The following is a 13,896-nucleotide window of genomic DNA, read 5'->3' on the forward strand; positions in this document are numbered from 1 at the left end:
CTTTGTTTTCCCAGAAACAATAATGACTGATTTTTAGTTTTTTTCTTATTTTAGAGACATATTTCTTTTTAAATCTGAAGATAACAATAGAGATGAGCGAACGTACTCGTTACGAGTACATACGCACCCGAGCACCGCCATTTTCGAGTACAGCAGTACTCGCGCGTAAAGATTCGGGGGGCGCCGTGGCGGCACGGGGGGTAGCAGTGGGGAGTGGGGGGGAGAGGGAGAGAGGGCTCCCCCCTGTTCCCCGCTGCTACCCCCCGCACCGCCGCGCCTCTCCCCGCCCCCCAGCGCCCCCCGAATCTTTGCGCGCGAGTACTGAAGTACTCGAAAATGGCGGTACTCGGGTGCGTAAGTACTCATTACGAGTACGTTCGCTCATCTCTAGATAACAACCAATCACATTTTCTTCTAACCTGCAGACAGTATTAAGGTTCCCGGGCTTCTTGTTTGGAAAAGTTGCAGTTTCATCAAAACACAAAGGACTGTTTCTCTTCCCAGACTATTCTGGAGCTCCAATCCATGCAGATATCCCAAGTATTCGGTGCTCTGATGGGGCAGGACACGGACATATGCTGGAAGGTTAATAATACTTTACCAATAGGTTGCGTACATAAAACACCACTACATCAGGTTGTGCATGTGTTGCAGTAGATGTGTAGGTTCAACTACTATGATCTACCTAATGCTGTACATACAAGTGGCCTCTAGATGGCAGCAAAGTTTAGCTGTGTGAAAACTTACACTTGTGGTTTCCCTGAACTTCTGAATGAGTTTCCTGACTGTTCCTGCACTCACTGGCTGCCTGCTTGGGGGTTCTTGACTGAAAGCCTCGGCCACCTCACTTGAACTGCTGTTATATCAGGATGGTCTGAATTCTGTCCTGGATTGTTAATGACATCTTATAGTACCTGAAAAGACATGCAAGTAGTGTTTTCCATATCACATAATTCAGCATAACAATTTTAGTAATATTCAACATGACATCATCCATAATTCAAAAATTGTTGCATGTATTGAAAAAAAATGACTGCACCTATCAGTTTCTGATTAAATTCTACCCTTATATCATCATGTATCCCATGACCCCCTTTTCCATTGAGGTTTCTGGGGCTGAATGAAAGATGGCAGACAGGCATCAGCATAGTGCCAAAAAGTTTTCCCCTACCTGTCTAAGTGTTCTAAAAAGTTTCCTACTTGTATCTCTTTTCGCTCCCGAGATATTCCACATGGCCCCGACTTTTGAATCACCCTGTATACTAATTTATGGCCGCTCATACTTCAATGACAACCTTTTATCTTGTCTCTATTTTCACAACAAGGGTGAATATTGCTTCCTGGTTTATTTTTTGACACAATGACTGTGTACCATTTTCACTGCAGGTCGGGAGGGTGAGCATGGCCTCTATTCAACCTGTCGACTTCATCCACATTGTATATTTCTCTATGTTTGTTGCAGTGGCCATCAGCTATGTCACGCACATTGATAGGTTGGAGTATACTGTACTCTGCGTTACTGACTCCATCTACCGTCCACGTCCCAGACATTCAGAATTCATTCATTTGGGCACTAAATCTTACATGCACGCTCCTCTTGCGATGCCTTAGTAGCCCACACATTGGCACATGAAGTGGGTCACATCAACTTTTGCTCTCTATTCAATGGAAATATGGCAGGGTGGAGAAATGCCACGTCTAATGCCAGGATGAGGGGATGTGGTGCTGTAAACAGGAATTCTAAGCAAAGATCCATTGATGTGAACGGCCCTTTCATTGAAATCTTTTGCCAGATTTCCAGTAACAGAAATCTCCAAGCAGTGTCAAAGGGGATAATCTCTCTCTGAAACCTATCATTCTGGGGTAACAGTGCTGGTCTAGAATCTCTGACTTCACCATTTGATCTTCTAACAGGTATCTATGCTAAAGAGGTTGTTCACTTGTAAACTATTGTTGGCTTTTCAAACGTTTGCAAGTTCAAGACCCCTGTGGGACTAAAAAAATTGGAGTTAAAAAAAAGTTTATTACTTATTAGAAAAAATAAAAGGTAATAAAAGTTTTTTAAAACCTACACCAGAATTGCGCATTTTTGTTTACGCCGTCTCCAAAAAGAGATGTAATAAAAAGCGATCAAAAAATTGTAGGTACTCCCAAAAAAAAACGATAGGACGTTCCGCAAAAAAGGAGCCCTCACAACAATATCGATTGAAAAAATAAAAAAAGTTATGGCTGTCAGAAGAGCACGGCAGGAAAATTGGATATATGTACATAACGAGCACCATCGAGAGCGCTAATACTCGAACGAACATCAAGCTCCGCAGAGTATGTCCACTCAACTCTAATTACCACCCATCGTGGACAGGCAGTGGACACTTAACAATCATGACTGGGTGCTGGTTAGCATTGTTAATGCATGTCAGTTTATATAATAAACTTCTCCAGTGCTTTGAATGAAAGTGTACAGAGGATGAAATCTTCTAATCACTCTCGTACCACTGCAACCACTAGTGCTGTGTTATTCAATGGAGGCCCCTGGAGGACAGGTCTGGCCCCACCATCAGCTGCCATGTTTCAAGCAGAGGCAATGGAGTAGGGTTTCTCACAGAAGCATCAACATTTGCTCCGCACTATTTGTAAGCGCCCCAGTACTATAAAGTGGCCAACTCATTTAATAGAACATTTACTAATGTATTGGTTAATAATAGTTAAAAATGAGGAAGTCATAATCAAAAATGATAGTTAAATGATGACAGTAACAAGCCACAGCTTCTCTCCGCTCAGTTTCTCCTGGGATCTTCTGTTTCTGATTTAATGGAAATTGTGAGTTTTCCACAAGAATCTTAATTCTAGGAAAGAGGTGAGGATCTGATGCGTGGTACCAGGTTATTGTCTCCTATAAGAAAAGGGAAAATGAAAATATGCCAGATCCTCCGGTCTTAGGGTGCATTCAGACGACCGTATATCGGCCGCGTATTCACGCCGGCTGATATACGGCGTCCCTCTCTGCAGGGGAAGGAGGCTGGAAGAGCCGGGAGCAGTGCTCTGAGCTCCCGCCCCTCTGCACTAATTGCAATGAGAGGAGGCAGGACGGGGGCGGGGCTAAGTTCCAGGAATTATCTCCGTCATCGTCCCGCCTCTCCTCATTGAAAATAGTGCAGGGGGGTGGAGAGGAGGCAGAGAGGGGGCGGAAGCTCAGAGCGCTGCTCCCGGCTCTTCCAGCCTCCTCGCCCTGCAGAGAGAGACACCATATATCGGCTGGCGTGAATACCCGGCCGATATACGGTCGTCTGAATGCACCCATAGGATGGGGTGTAGGGTTGCATGAATCAGCACTACGGATGGGGCTTAAAAGAGTATTTTGGGACTTTGCTAACTTTCTCTGATTGACAGGTCATCAGTGGAGAAAGTTAGTCATGCAATACCAACCCTGGCCGCTGCGCTATGCTCAGCGCTTTCTGCTTCTTCCACTGATCACAGTGACTGTGGAACCAGAAATCATCTGATCGTCGGGAATCCGAGCGTTAGATCCCCACCGATCATCTATTGATGATGTGACAATCATCAATAGAGAAAATTAGTGAAGTCCTGGAAATCTTTGTGCATGAAAAATCAATATACAAATATTTTACCAAACAGGAAAAACAATGCTGCACTTTTTTGCATTAAGTTTTCTTTCTCCTGCATTTATAAAGCATACTTTTATTGCAGTCTATCCTACATTTAAGTTTCTGGCGGATCAGCTGGTCTCTCTCAGGAAGGTACACAAGCTCAGCTTCCCCTTCCCTCTCTTTCAGAGGCTGTGTAGTATAACAACGCCCACTCAATACTACACAGCTGTCTCATCCTCTCTCTTAGGGGCTGCTGGTCTTCTCCTCCCTCAATGCTATTAAGAGCAGAAAATTCATCAAGACTAAATTATAGCCCTCTGTAATTGAAGCTTTCTCTGCTCTATGTCCTCCAGATCTCCTCCAACATCCCCCAGCACTGTCATACAGCCCTGTGTAGTAGGTCAGAGGAAAGTCAGTGAAAGCACGTTCACAGCAGGGTAGAAGGCTAGGGGAAAAAGCCAGTCAATTTACTTATTTTATTTACATAATTTGCTTAGATTTCAAGTGGTTGTCCAGTTTAAGGACAACTTCCCTTTAATTAGGCCTGTCTGTATTAACCCATTTAGGAGCAAGCACCAAAATTTACAGTACTTACTCCTGGGCTTTAATCCCAGCCAAAAGTAAAAATACAGCGGGGATTAAAGCTCCTGCTTCTGCAATCAATCAGAAGCATGTCGGGTTGTCAGCTGAGAACCCTCAAGGAGAAGGCAGGAGGAGTCTTTAACCCTTTTTTGTCTTCTCCTTTCTTTAGTACACAGCGCTCAATGAGCGCTATGTACTAACAAGCGAAAGTAGAAGTGTTTTATTTTCTGATATGGAAGCCGGCAGTCACGTAACCACCGTGATTCCCTGAACAGCACAGCTGCAGGGTCCTAGAAGACCCTGATTATGCTCTAACAGTGACTGTCACTACAGGGGATGTTTTGCCTGATAACTGGGGCTCCTATGGATGCTCCCAAAAAAGTGTGTAATAAAAAAAAACATGTGAATGCCCCCCAGAGGTCTTATATGATGTCATGGGGGACATAAGTAGTAAAAAAATAATTACATAAATAAGTAAAACAAAATTACAGCATAAAATAAAAATATATATAAACATAGAAAAGAAAATAACCCAAAGCTGACGCCAACCAAAACCATCGCCGTATGTGCCCTGTAATCCAAAACCATACATATGATATATAAACAAAATGAGGACCCTATTGCCATACTTTATTTTAGCGTAAATATACTAATTAAAAAAAAACTATAAATGTTAAAAAAATCATTTTATTAGCTTTTTACCCCCAATAAAAATAAAAAACAGAAAAAAATATAAAAAAAATAGCCCTATATGTCACAGGAAAAAAAACACAGCAAAAATAATTTTGGTAGCTGAAGGAAAAAAATAGGGCAGTTAAACCACCACATGGGTAAAATTGCTAAAAATTGTCTAGTCCTTATGGTATGTAACAGCCAGGTCCTTAAGGGGTTAAAAAAACAGAGTTATACTTACCCTACCGTCACCATCGGAATACAGCACTGCAGCCCCGCTCTGGTTTTGGCGTTTCTTATGACAGCAGCCATCACAGGAAGTCAGGTGACCGCGGCAGCCAATCAAAGGCAGCAGTGTCACGTTCCTGAACTCCTAGAATCATGCTGCTCAGGATGTGAACACCAATGCCAGGAGAAGGAGAGGTGATGCTGCAGCCAATCATGGCTGCAGTGGTCCCCTGACTTCCTGTGACAGCTGCTGTCGCAACAAATTCTGCTAACGCAATGGGACTGCGGCGCTAGATTTTGACGGTGGCAAAGAGGTAAGTATAGCTCTGTTTGTTATTTTAACCCCTTAGTGACCAAGCCTGTTTGCGCCTTACTGACGGAGCCAGATTTTGGAAATCTGACGTGTCAGTTTAAAATACAATAACTCCCTAAAGGTTTTGCATATCCAAGTGATTCTGACATTGTGTTTTCGCCACATGTTATACTTCATATAGGCGAAAAAAATAGATGATTGAATTTGTGAATATTTATTAAAAGTGCCAAAATTGGGAAACCTGTGAAAAAATTGTTATTTTTCACATTTTCAACTGTAATATATCAAATATGTGCAAACATACTGCACACATTTTTGATAAGACATATATTTTCATTTTATTTTCTGTTTACTTTATTCTGGATGAACATCTGAAATCCTTTTTTTTTTTAACCATTTAGGATACGTACAAATTTAACATTACTTATCAACATTTTGAGGAACACTTTGATTGCAAAGACTCCAATGAATAATGGCGATCAAGGGCCCGGGGATCTGTCACCGGAGTTCCCGGTGACATCTCCTGCCTCCTGGCTACCTTCAGTAGCCGGGAGCCAGGAGATTTCGAATCCCCCACGCCAGTCTGGTCTTCTGCGCAAGCGCCGCCATTTTTCTTGAGGCGCGCATGTGCAGAAGACGGACAATGGTCCTTTTCCGACCAGATCATCGTGGAACATCGCGGAGGATGGCGGTGAGTAGTTTCAGCGCCCCTCATGGATGTGATCCTTGAGGGGAGCTGAAACTAACTTTTTTTCACTTTTTATTTACTTTCATGCGATAGGCGCCACACACTGGATAGCCCAGATCGCATGCCTGGGGGTCGCATATGCTCACCTTGACAGCTCCAGCAGCCGTCAGCATGGAGCGGTCACGTCCTCAGCTCACGTGGCTTTAATCTTCAGAAGCATGTTTTTACATTCCTGAGGATTAAAGCCCACTTAGCTAGGATGTAAAAAGGCAATGGGGCCGTCATTATAGGGTTAATACAGACAAATCTATTAAAGGGAAGTTGTCCAGTAACAGGACAACCCCTTTCAGTCCTCCAGTCTGCAGTGCCTTGCAAAACAATCAGAAAATGTTAATGAAAACCAATTTTTAAAAAGTCTTACAATTTCCCAAAACACATTGATAAATAAAAGGAGTGCAAAGGTGTACATAGCCTTTAAGACTTGTTATGGTGCCAACTTCACCTCTATGTGTGCCCCTGGTTTGAAAGCTGAGAACCTGAAAAACAGGTCATAGTGAAACCTTTAAAGTAAGAAGATTAATTCCATCCATAGTCCTATTATACGGCTTTCTGTATACTATTATGCACAACTCATTTATACCCATACTGGTAGATAAAGTTACATTCTGTAGTAGTTTCTTCCAATGTCCCTATTCAGGTACAGCAGTGTCACATAACCGTTTCAGACAAAATGTCCTATGCAATAACTAACTACAGTACCCCCCATAACAGAGCTAGCCAAATGCCCTCATCCAGTAGCCAACTCATTGCTCCTGTAAGCCAAAAAGTAGGCTCATTGGATGGAGCAGGATGCTGCAGAGTGGCAACAACAGCAACATGAAGACGGTTTGGAATAATCTCAGGTGGTACAACTTTCATAAAAATGTACCATTCATGGCTGGTATTGCAGGAGACAGCGGGGTATAGTAATAGCAATATATCACAGGTGGCTCCACTATCTCCTCACAATAGCTGACTAGAACTAGAGATGAGCGAGCGTACTCGCTAAGGCATATTACTTGAGCAAGTATTGCCATTTTCGAGTACATGCCCGCTCGTCTCAAAAGATTCGGGGGGCGGAGTGGCGCGGCGGAGGAGAGCGGGGAGTAACAGGGGGGGAGATCCCTCCCCCCAGCTCCCCCATACTTACTCCTGCAACTCACCGCTCACCCCTGCCGGCCCCCGAATCTTTTGAGACGAGCGCGCATGTACTCGAAAATGGCAATACTCGCTCGAGTAATTTGCCTTAGCAAGTACGCTCGCTCATCTCTACTAAGAACCCATCCTCGTTACTACTGGGGGAGATCACATTAAGTAATCGGGTTACTTTGAGTTCCTGTTTTCTCACTGTGGCGTCAACGTTCCTCATTCCGCGGCGGTTTACCCAGCTTGGGTAAAACCAGTCCACACATAGAAAGTACTTTTTAATAAGAACTGGGAACGTACAGTCTTGCAACTTTACTTAGTTTCTTCTCCTTCCAGATAACAAGAAAACAAATTTTGCATGTAGAAAACATAACAGTAGTAGACAGATTGTAGGCTTACATTTCTCGCCTTTTCTGTACAGTTCAGGTTTCCCAAGGCACAGTTGTGATTTTTTTTACTGCAAAAATGACAAAACTGCAGCTTTGCTCATGCGGTCTTTACCACCTTGTGTGAAAACAGCCTAATAGAGTCAGCTGCTATGATCTCATACAACAGTACAGTAAAAGGCGCCCCCACACAGAGCGCCTACAACAGTGATGGCGAACCTTTTAGAGACCGAGTGCCCAAAACCCACTTATTTATAGCAAGGTGCCAATATGTCGGGGGGGGGGGGGCTTATCATAACAGATAATTTTCTACCTCCGTCGTTATAAAAAGGACAAGGCTGTTTCAAAATAGACAGGGTGCAATTTTTGACTGCTTTTTGGATGAGGAAATGCTGCGGAATGGAAATGGAAATGCCATGGAAATTTCCATCTGAGGACATTCTGTAGCATTTCCGCCCTGTGCAAACATACCCCAGCAGTAACAGTGACCCCCACAGCAGCCCCAGTAGTAATAGTGACCCCCACAGTGGCTTCAGTAGTAATAGTGACCCCCACAGTGGCCTCAGCACTAATATTAAAACGCATAGTGGCTTCAGCAGTCATAGTGACCCCCACAGTGGCCTCAGCAGTCATAGTGACCGCCACAGTGGCCTCAGCAGTCATAGTGACCGCCACAGTGGCCTTAGCCATCATAGTGACCCCCACAGTGGCCTCAGCCATCATAGTGACCCCCACAGTGGCCTCAGCCGTCATAGTGACCCCCACAGTAGCCTCAGCAGTAATAGTAACCCCCAAAGTGGCCTCAGTAGTGACACCCCACAGTGGCCTCAGTAGTAATAGTGGCCCCCCACAGTGGCCTCAGTAATAATAGTGACCCCCCCCCCCCCCCACAGTGGCCTTAGTAGTAATAGCGACCCCCCTCCCCAGTGACCTCAGTAGTAATAGTGACCCCCCACAGTCGCCTCAGCAGTAATAGTGAGCTCCTCAGTAGTAATAGTGACCTCCACACTAGCTCCAGTAGTAACAGCGACCCCACAGCGGCCGCAGTAGTAATAGTGTCCCTCGCAGTGGCCTCAGCAGTAATAGTGACCCCCCCACACACACAGTAGCCTGAGTATTAATAGTGACCCCCACAGCGGCCCCCAATAGTGTTCCCCACAGTGATCTCAGTAGTAATAGTGACCCTTACAGTAGTCTCCACAGTAATAGTGACCCCCACAGTCGTCTCAGCATTAATATTGAACCCAACAGTGGTCTTGGCAGTAATAGTGAACCCACAGTGGTCTCAGCAGTAATAGTGATAACCACAGTGACCCCCCTCAGTAGTAATAGTGACCTCCACAGTAGTCCTCGTAGTAATAGTGACCCCCACAGTGGTTTTAGTAGTAATAGTGTCCCCCACAGCGGCCCCAGTTGTTATAGTGTCCCCCTCAGTGACCCCAGCAGTAATAGTGACCCCCCACAGTAGCCCCAGTAGTAACAGAGACTCCCACAGTAGCCCTAGCAGTAATAATGACCTCCCCCAACAGCGGCCGCAGCAGTAATAGTCACCCCCCACAGTGGCCCCAGCAGTAATAGTGACCCTCACAGGACCTACAGTAGTGATAGTGACCCCCACAGCAGCCCTAGCAGTAATAGTGACTCCCTTACAGTGGCCCCAGTATTAATAGTGACCCCCTACAGCGGGGGTCTAATAGTATTACTATTACTAATAGTATCCCCTATATCAGGCCCAGTAGTAATAGCACCCTCACTTACCCCCTCCTACTTGTCGTAGCATTGCTGCTCCTCTGCTCGGCGCTGATCCCAGGTGCACACTGGATGCCTCCTCCCTTCTGCTCTTGCGGAACCAAGGAGGAGACGTCAGGGAAGGGGGGAGGAGGATCCTGCAGGCACATTGACATCACAGTGTGCACCTACAATCAGCGCCGCTGAGTGAATACCGACATGGGAGCTGCAGCACCCCGGCCAGTATTCACTACCGTGGTGAGTAGCCGCTAGGGCGCGTGCCAGCAAGGAGGGCTCTGCGTGCCGCCTCTGGCATGCGTGCCATATGTTCGCCACCACTGTTCTATAGCATAGAATGAAATCACAGAGCTAAGGAGGGACCTGACGTACCTTTTATTTAAACCAGTGAATATAATGCGTTTTGGGGATGAATCTTGTTACATCTCTGTCTATTGAGCACAATTAAAGCCACTCTCACGCATTCAGTTAAATGCTGTCCAAACTACGGCATTTTACCGCGATTTCGAGCAGCATTTTTTTAACGCATGGTACAGCGTTTGACAGCACTTTGTAACGCACCCCATCATTGTGATGGGGTGCATTAAAAAAACATGAAAATGCAGAAAAATAGGACAGACAGCGCTAAAAAAACACAGCGTTAGAAACACCGCATTCGAGCGGTGGTCTGCAAGGCCCTGTTAAAATCAATGGCGGAGTTGTACCGCAGCGCTCAGGACGCTGCGCTAATTGCCTTAAAAAGCAACTAGTGTGAGAGCGTCCTAAATGTTTGGTACCGCTACACCTTTATCTGATGAAAGGGTTTTGTTGCCTCGAAACATATTCTACTCACTAATTTACATAAAAGAGAAGTCAGGTCACGTCTTGATTCTGTGACTCATTCCACAATATTGAACGTGTGCGCCATATCCTGGTTTCCTTGCTTTTATCTACCCTGCGTCCTACCAAGCTCACTCACCTATAGTGTAGCCACTACCCAGGCTGGCAGAGCGGTTTTGTAGAATTATTGGAGAAGCCATTCGTTAGGATCACCACGACTGCACTACTTGCAGAGAACCCCCTGGGGCCTTTTAGTATCCATACTGTTTGCCAAGCTGCTTCCCCATAAACAGATATAACAGAGGTGAAAAGAATGTTTAACAACTGGAACGAAGAGGAGGATTTCAACTTGAATTTATGTTTTATATCTCTTTAATCAGATCACAAGGATTTCCATATGAAGTAAGCTCATTCACAAAGACAACAGGCAAGAACTATGGAAACAAGCTCCAGGACATTCACAACTGTCACGCATAGCAACGCTTATAAACACTGGCGGCACACTAATATTATAAACTGCAATGGAGGTGAGGACCGTAGCTGTGGACTCCTATTACCACCCTAAACCGCAACACTACAAAGTACTGCAGATCATTCAGGCAGAAGTGATCACACAGAGCTTATTAGCTGCGCTATTCTTTCCTGTAAGGTAAAGCAGGGATATGATGTACCCATTATAAGCCAATAGGATCTCGCAGTGTACATTATGTTCCACTACATAACAAATCCGTCATAGCTTCCGTTTATACCAGAAAGCATTGAGTTAATACTTTGGATAAAAAAATCTGAATTTTCAGATGCTGTTCAATATCATTCAGGGAAAAAAGGGCGCCATTACCTCCGACTCTCAAATCTAAGGCCACAGTACCCAAACCCCTATGAAGCTTAGATCTCATGAGACAAATGTCCCCAGCATTTTGTATAATCATATATTTAGAGCCAAAAGGAAACAGATTAAAATAGAGACTCCATCATGTCCTCCGCTATTCAGCCAGTATCATATCTATAGTAGAATTTTGGCTACGTTTGCTGGATTGCCTTTTAGGTTTGTAAATTCCTTGAAAATATATGTTACCTATTAAAAGGGTATTTCCATATCTGACATGCTGTATATGGTATATCCACAGAGTAAATGTCTGATAAATGCAGCTTCCAAATCTGGGACTCTGATTGGGTATCTTTGGAACTCCCATAGAAGTGAATGCAGAGAGTCTTTCCATTCACATTGGTTAGTTCGGCAGGCAGGATGGGGGTCTAGGGGCCCCCATTCTCAAGATAGGTGTGGGTGCTGTATCTATAGATATTTATTGCATATCCTGTGTATATGCTGTAAATGTCCAAGACAGAAATATCCCTTTAACTCCCAGTCTATTCTCTAAGACTGTCTTCACACGTAGCATAAATACTATGGACGGAAATTCCGCAGCACGTAAAGTACAAGCCATGTGGAAGGGATTTAACGCATCTCCTTCATGCGGCGTGGAAAATTTCTGCAACAAAACTGCATTTTAAAAAAACAACTCTAGATTCTAAATCCGCAACATCTCTATTTATGCTGCAGAATTCAACCCTCGAAACACAAGGGTTAAACGCTGCAGCAGATCCGCAATTAAAAACACGGCCAAATCCACACCACCTAAAGGCAGATTTATTTATTTTCTGCAACGAATCGGCAATATTTAAAAAAATCTGTCTATTTAGGCTGCCTGTCCACGGGCGTAGCGATAGGAGGGGAGCAGGAGCCAGCTAGGCTCACAGCGGAGAATCGCAGCATGCCACGATTTGCCTCCCGTGAGCGGAGAATCGCTATGATTCTCCGCTCCTGGACAGAGGGCTGCGCTTACTATAGCAACGCTATGGAAAGCGTTCACTGTGTTTTCCGCGGCCGGATTATTGCCGTGGGGAACGCAACGAAAGTACGCCCGTGGACAGGCAGCCTTATGCTACAGATTTCTGCTATGGAATTTAACCCTTCAAATACAAGGGTTAAATTCCAAAACTGTTCTGCAATTAAAAATGTAGCCAAATTTGCACAATGTAGGTGCGGCTTTGGCCACCGCAGATTTGCTACAGGTATTCTGTTGCAAAATGGCCGCAGCGGTTCCGCCCTGTGAGAAGGCAAGATGGCCCGGTCAGGGTGCGGTTTTGGTCACCAAGCTGCAATGCATTTTTAACTGTGCATTTAAAGACCCCATTGATAACACTAGTGTCTAGTATAATGTGTCAATGAGGCCGATTACAATCAGTTACATTCGGATTACATGTGTATAATTTGAGACACATGCTTCACAAAACACCAGACAAGACAGGCAGAGACAATTGTACAAACAATGAGGCTGCGTTCACTCATTAAACTGACCCTCCGGGCCTGGAGAAACAAAGATAGCCAAAATACTGACTACCTGATGAACACTATGTACAGTATACATCGGTAGTCTTAGGCCGGCTGTACACGACCGGGTCGGATTCCGCACGTGGGAGGCCACAGCAGAATCCAGCCCTGTCTGCAGCCGGCGTCCGCTCGTACCTGTCACTTTTTTTTCTTTATCTTTAAGACACTACATGCTGATCTGACTGGCTGGCACTGCTGACATGGGCAGCACTGGTCAATCAAAGCAGGTGTAGTGTCTTAGACTAATGATGTATACTAATGCACAGCTTGGATCAACTTGTCAGAGAAGCTGGTGTGGCCATCTTTGTTTCTTGAGGCTCGGAGGGTCACTTAAAGTCTTTGTTGCATTGTTTGTGTAACTGAAAAGTAGCAAAAAAAAAACACAACAAAAAACTCATGTAATGTTAAAAAGTACATACCGAGGGCGCTAGCCCCGCCACCTTTTTGAAGTGGGTAGGGCTTGTCGGGAGGGGGCACAGCCGGCCCGGACTAATAGAATTCTGTATAATTTACACCAGAAACTTCTCAGAAGGCACACTGAGCTGCTGTGATGAGCTTAATACAGAAGAGGTGTGTGCCTCTTCATGTATTCTGTGTACTGTGCACCAGGGGAAATCGTACTAAGATTGGCACAGGAAATGAGGGACTTTGAAAATGTCCCGCACGGTTCTTAAAAAGGCATGCCGTTTTGATAAGCCCATGCCTTTTTTTGCAGCAGGTTGAGAAACACAAAAAAGAAGCAACAAAAAACGTAGAGAGTGAATACAGCCTGAGGCCGGTCTCACACGGGCGATCAGGATTCTGCATGCGGAAGCCCACAGCGGAATCCGGCTCTGACCCCGCCTACCTTCTTATCCTGTGCTTTCAGTGATTCGCATCCAGGGGTTTCACATGGATTGCAAGGGCGATATCGGGCCGTGATTCACGGCCCCATATTCCCCTCAGCAGTGTGAAGAAGCCCATAGACATATGTAGGCACACTGTGTATACCTCTCCCAGGTTCATTGTACTGTGGTTTGGGCAGAATGAACCTGGTGACAGATTCCTCTTCCCCTGCTTTTGCTTTATGGGTTATTTTTGAGGTTCTCTAGAGATAAGCTTTTACACTGGATGATTCTCGTTTGCATGAGCAAACAAACCAGTGACTAGCTTGTTCACTCTCATGCATCCTGTTTAGGCAGGCAGATTCATCACTGACTCGTTCAACAAAAATGCTTCAGCATCATTCAGTGTTTCACATTCACTGTTCTCGTTCGGCGTTGGCTCATGTTTAGACC

This window comes from Eleutherodactylus coqui, chromosome 11 (assembly GCF_035609145.1).
Source record: "Eleutherodactylus coqui strain aEleCoq1 chromosome 11, aEleCoq1.hap1, whole genome shotgun sequence".
In the NCBI taxonomy this organism is placed as follows: domain Eukaryota; kingdom Metazoa; phylum Chordata; class Amphibia; order Anura; family Eleutherodactylidae; genus Eleutherodactylus; species Eleutherodactylus coqui.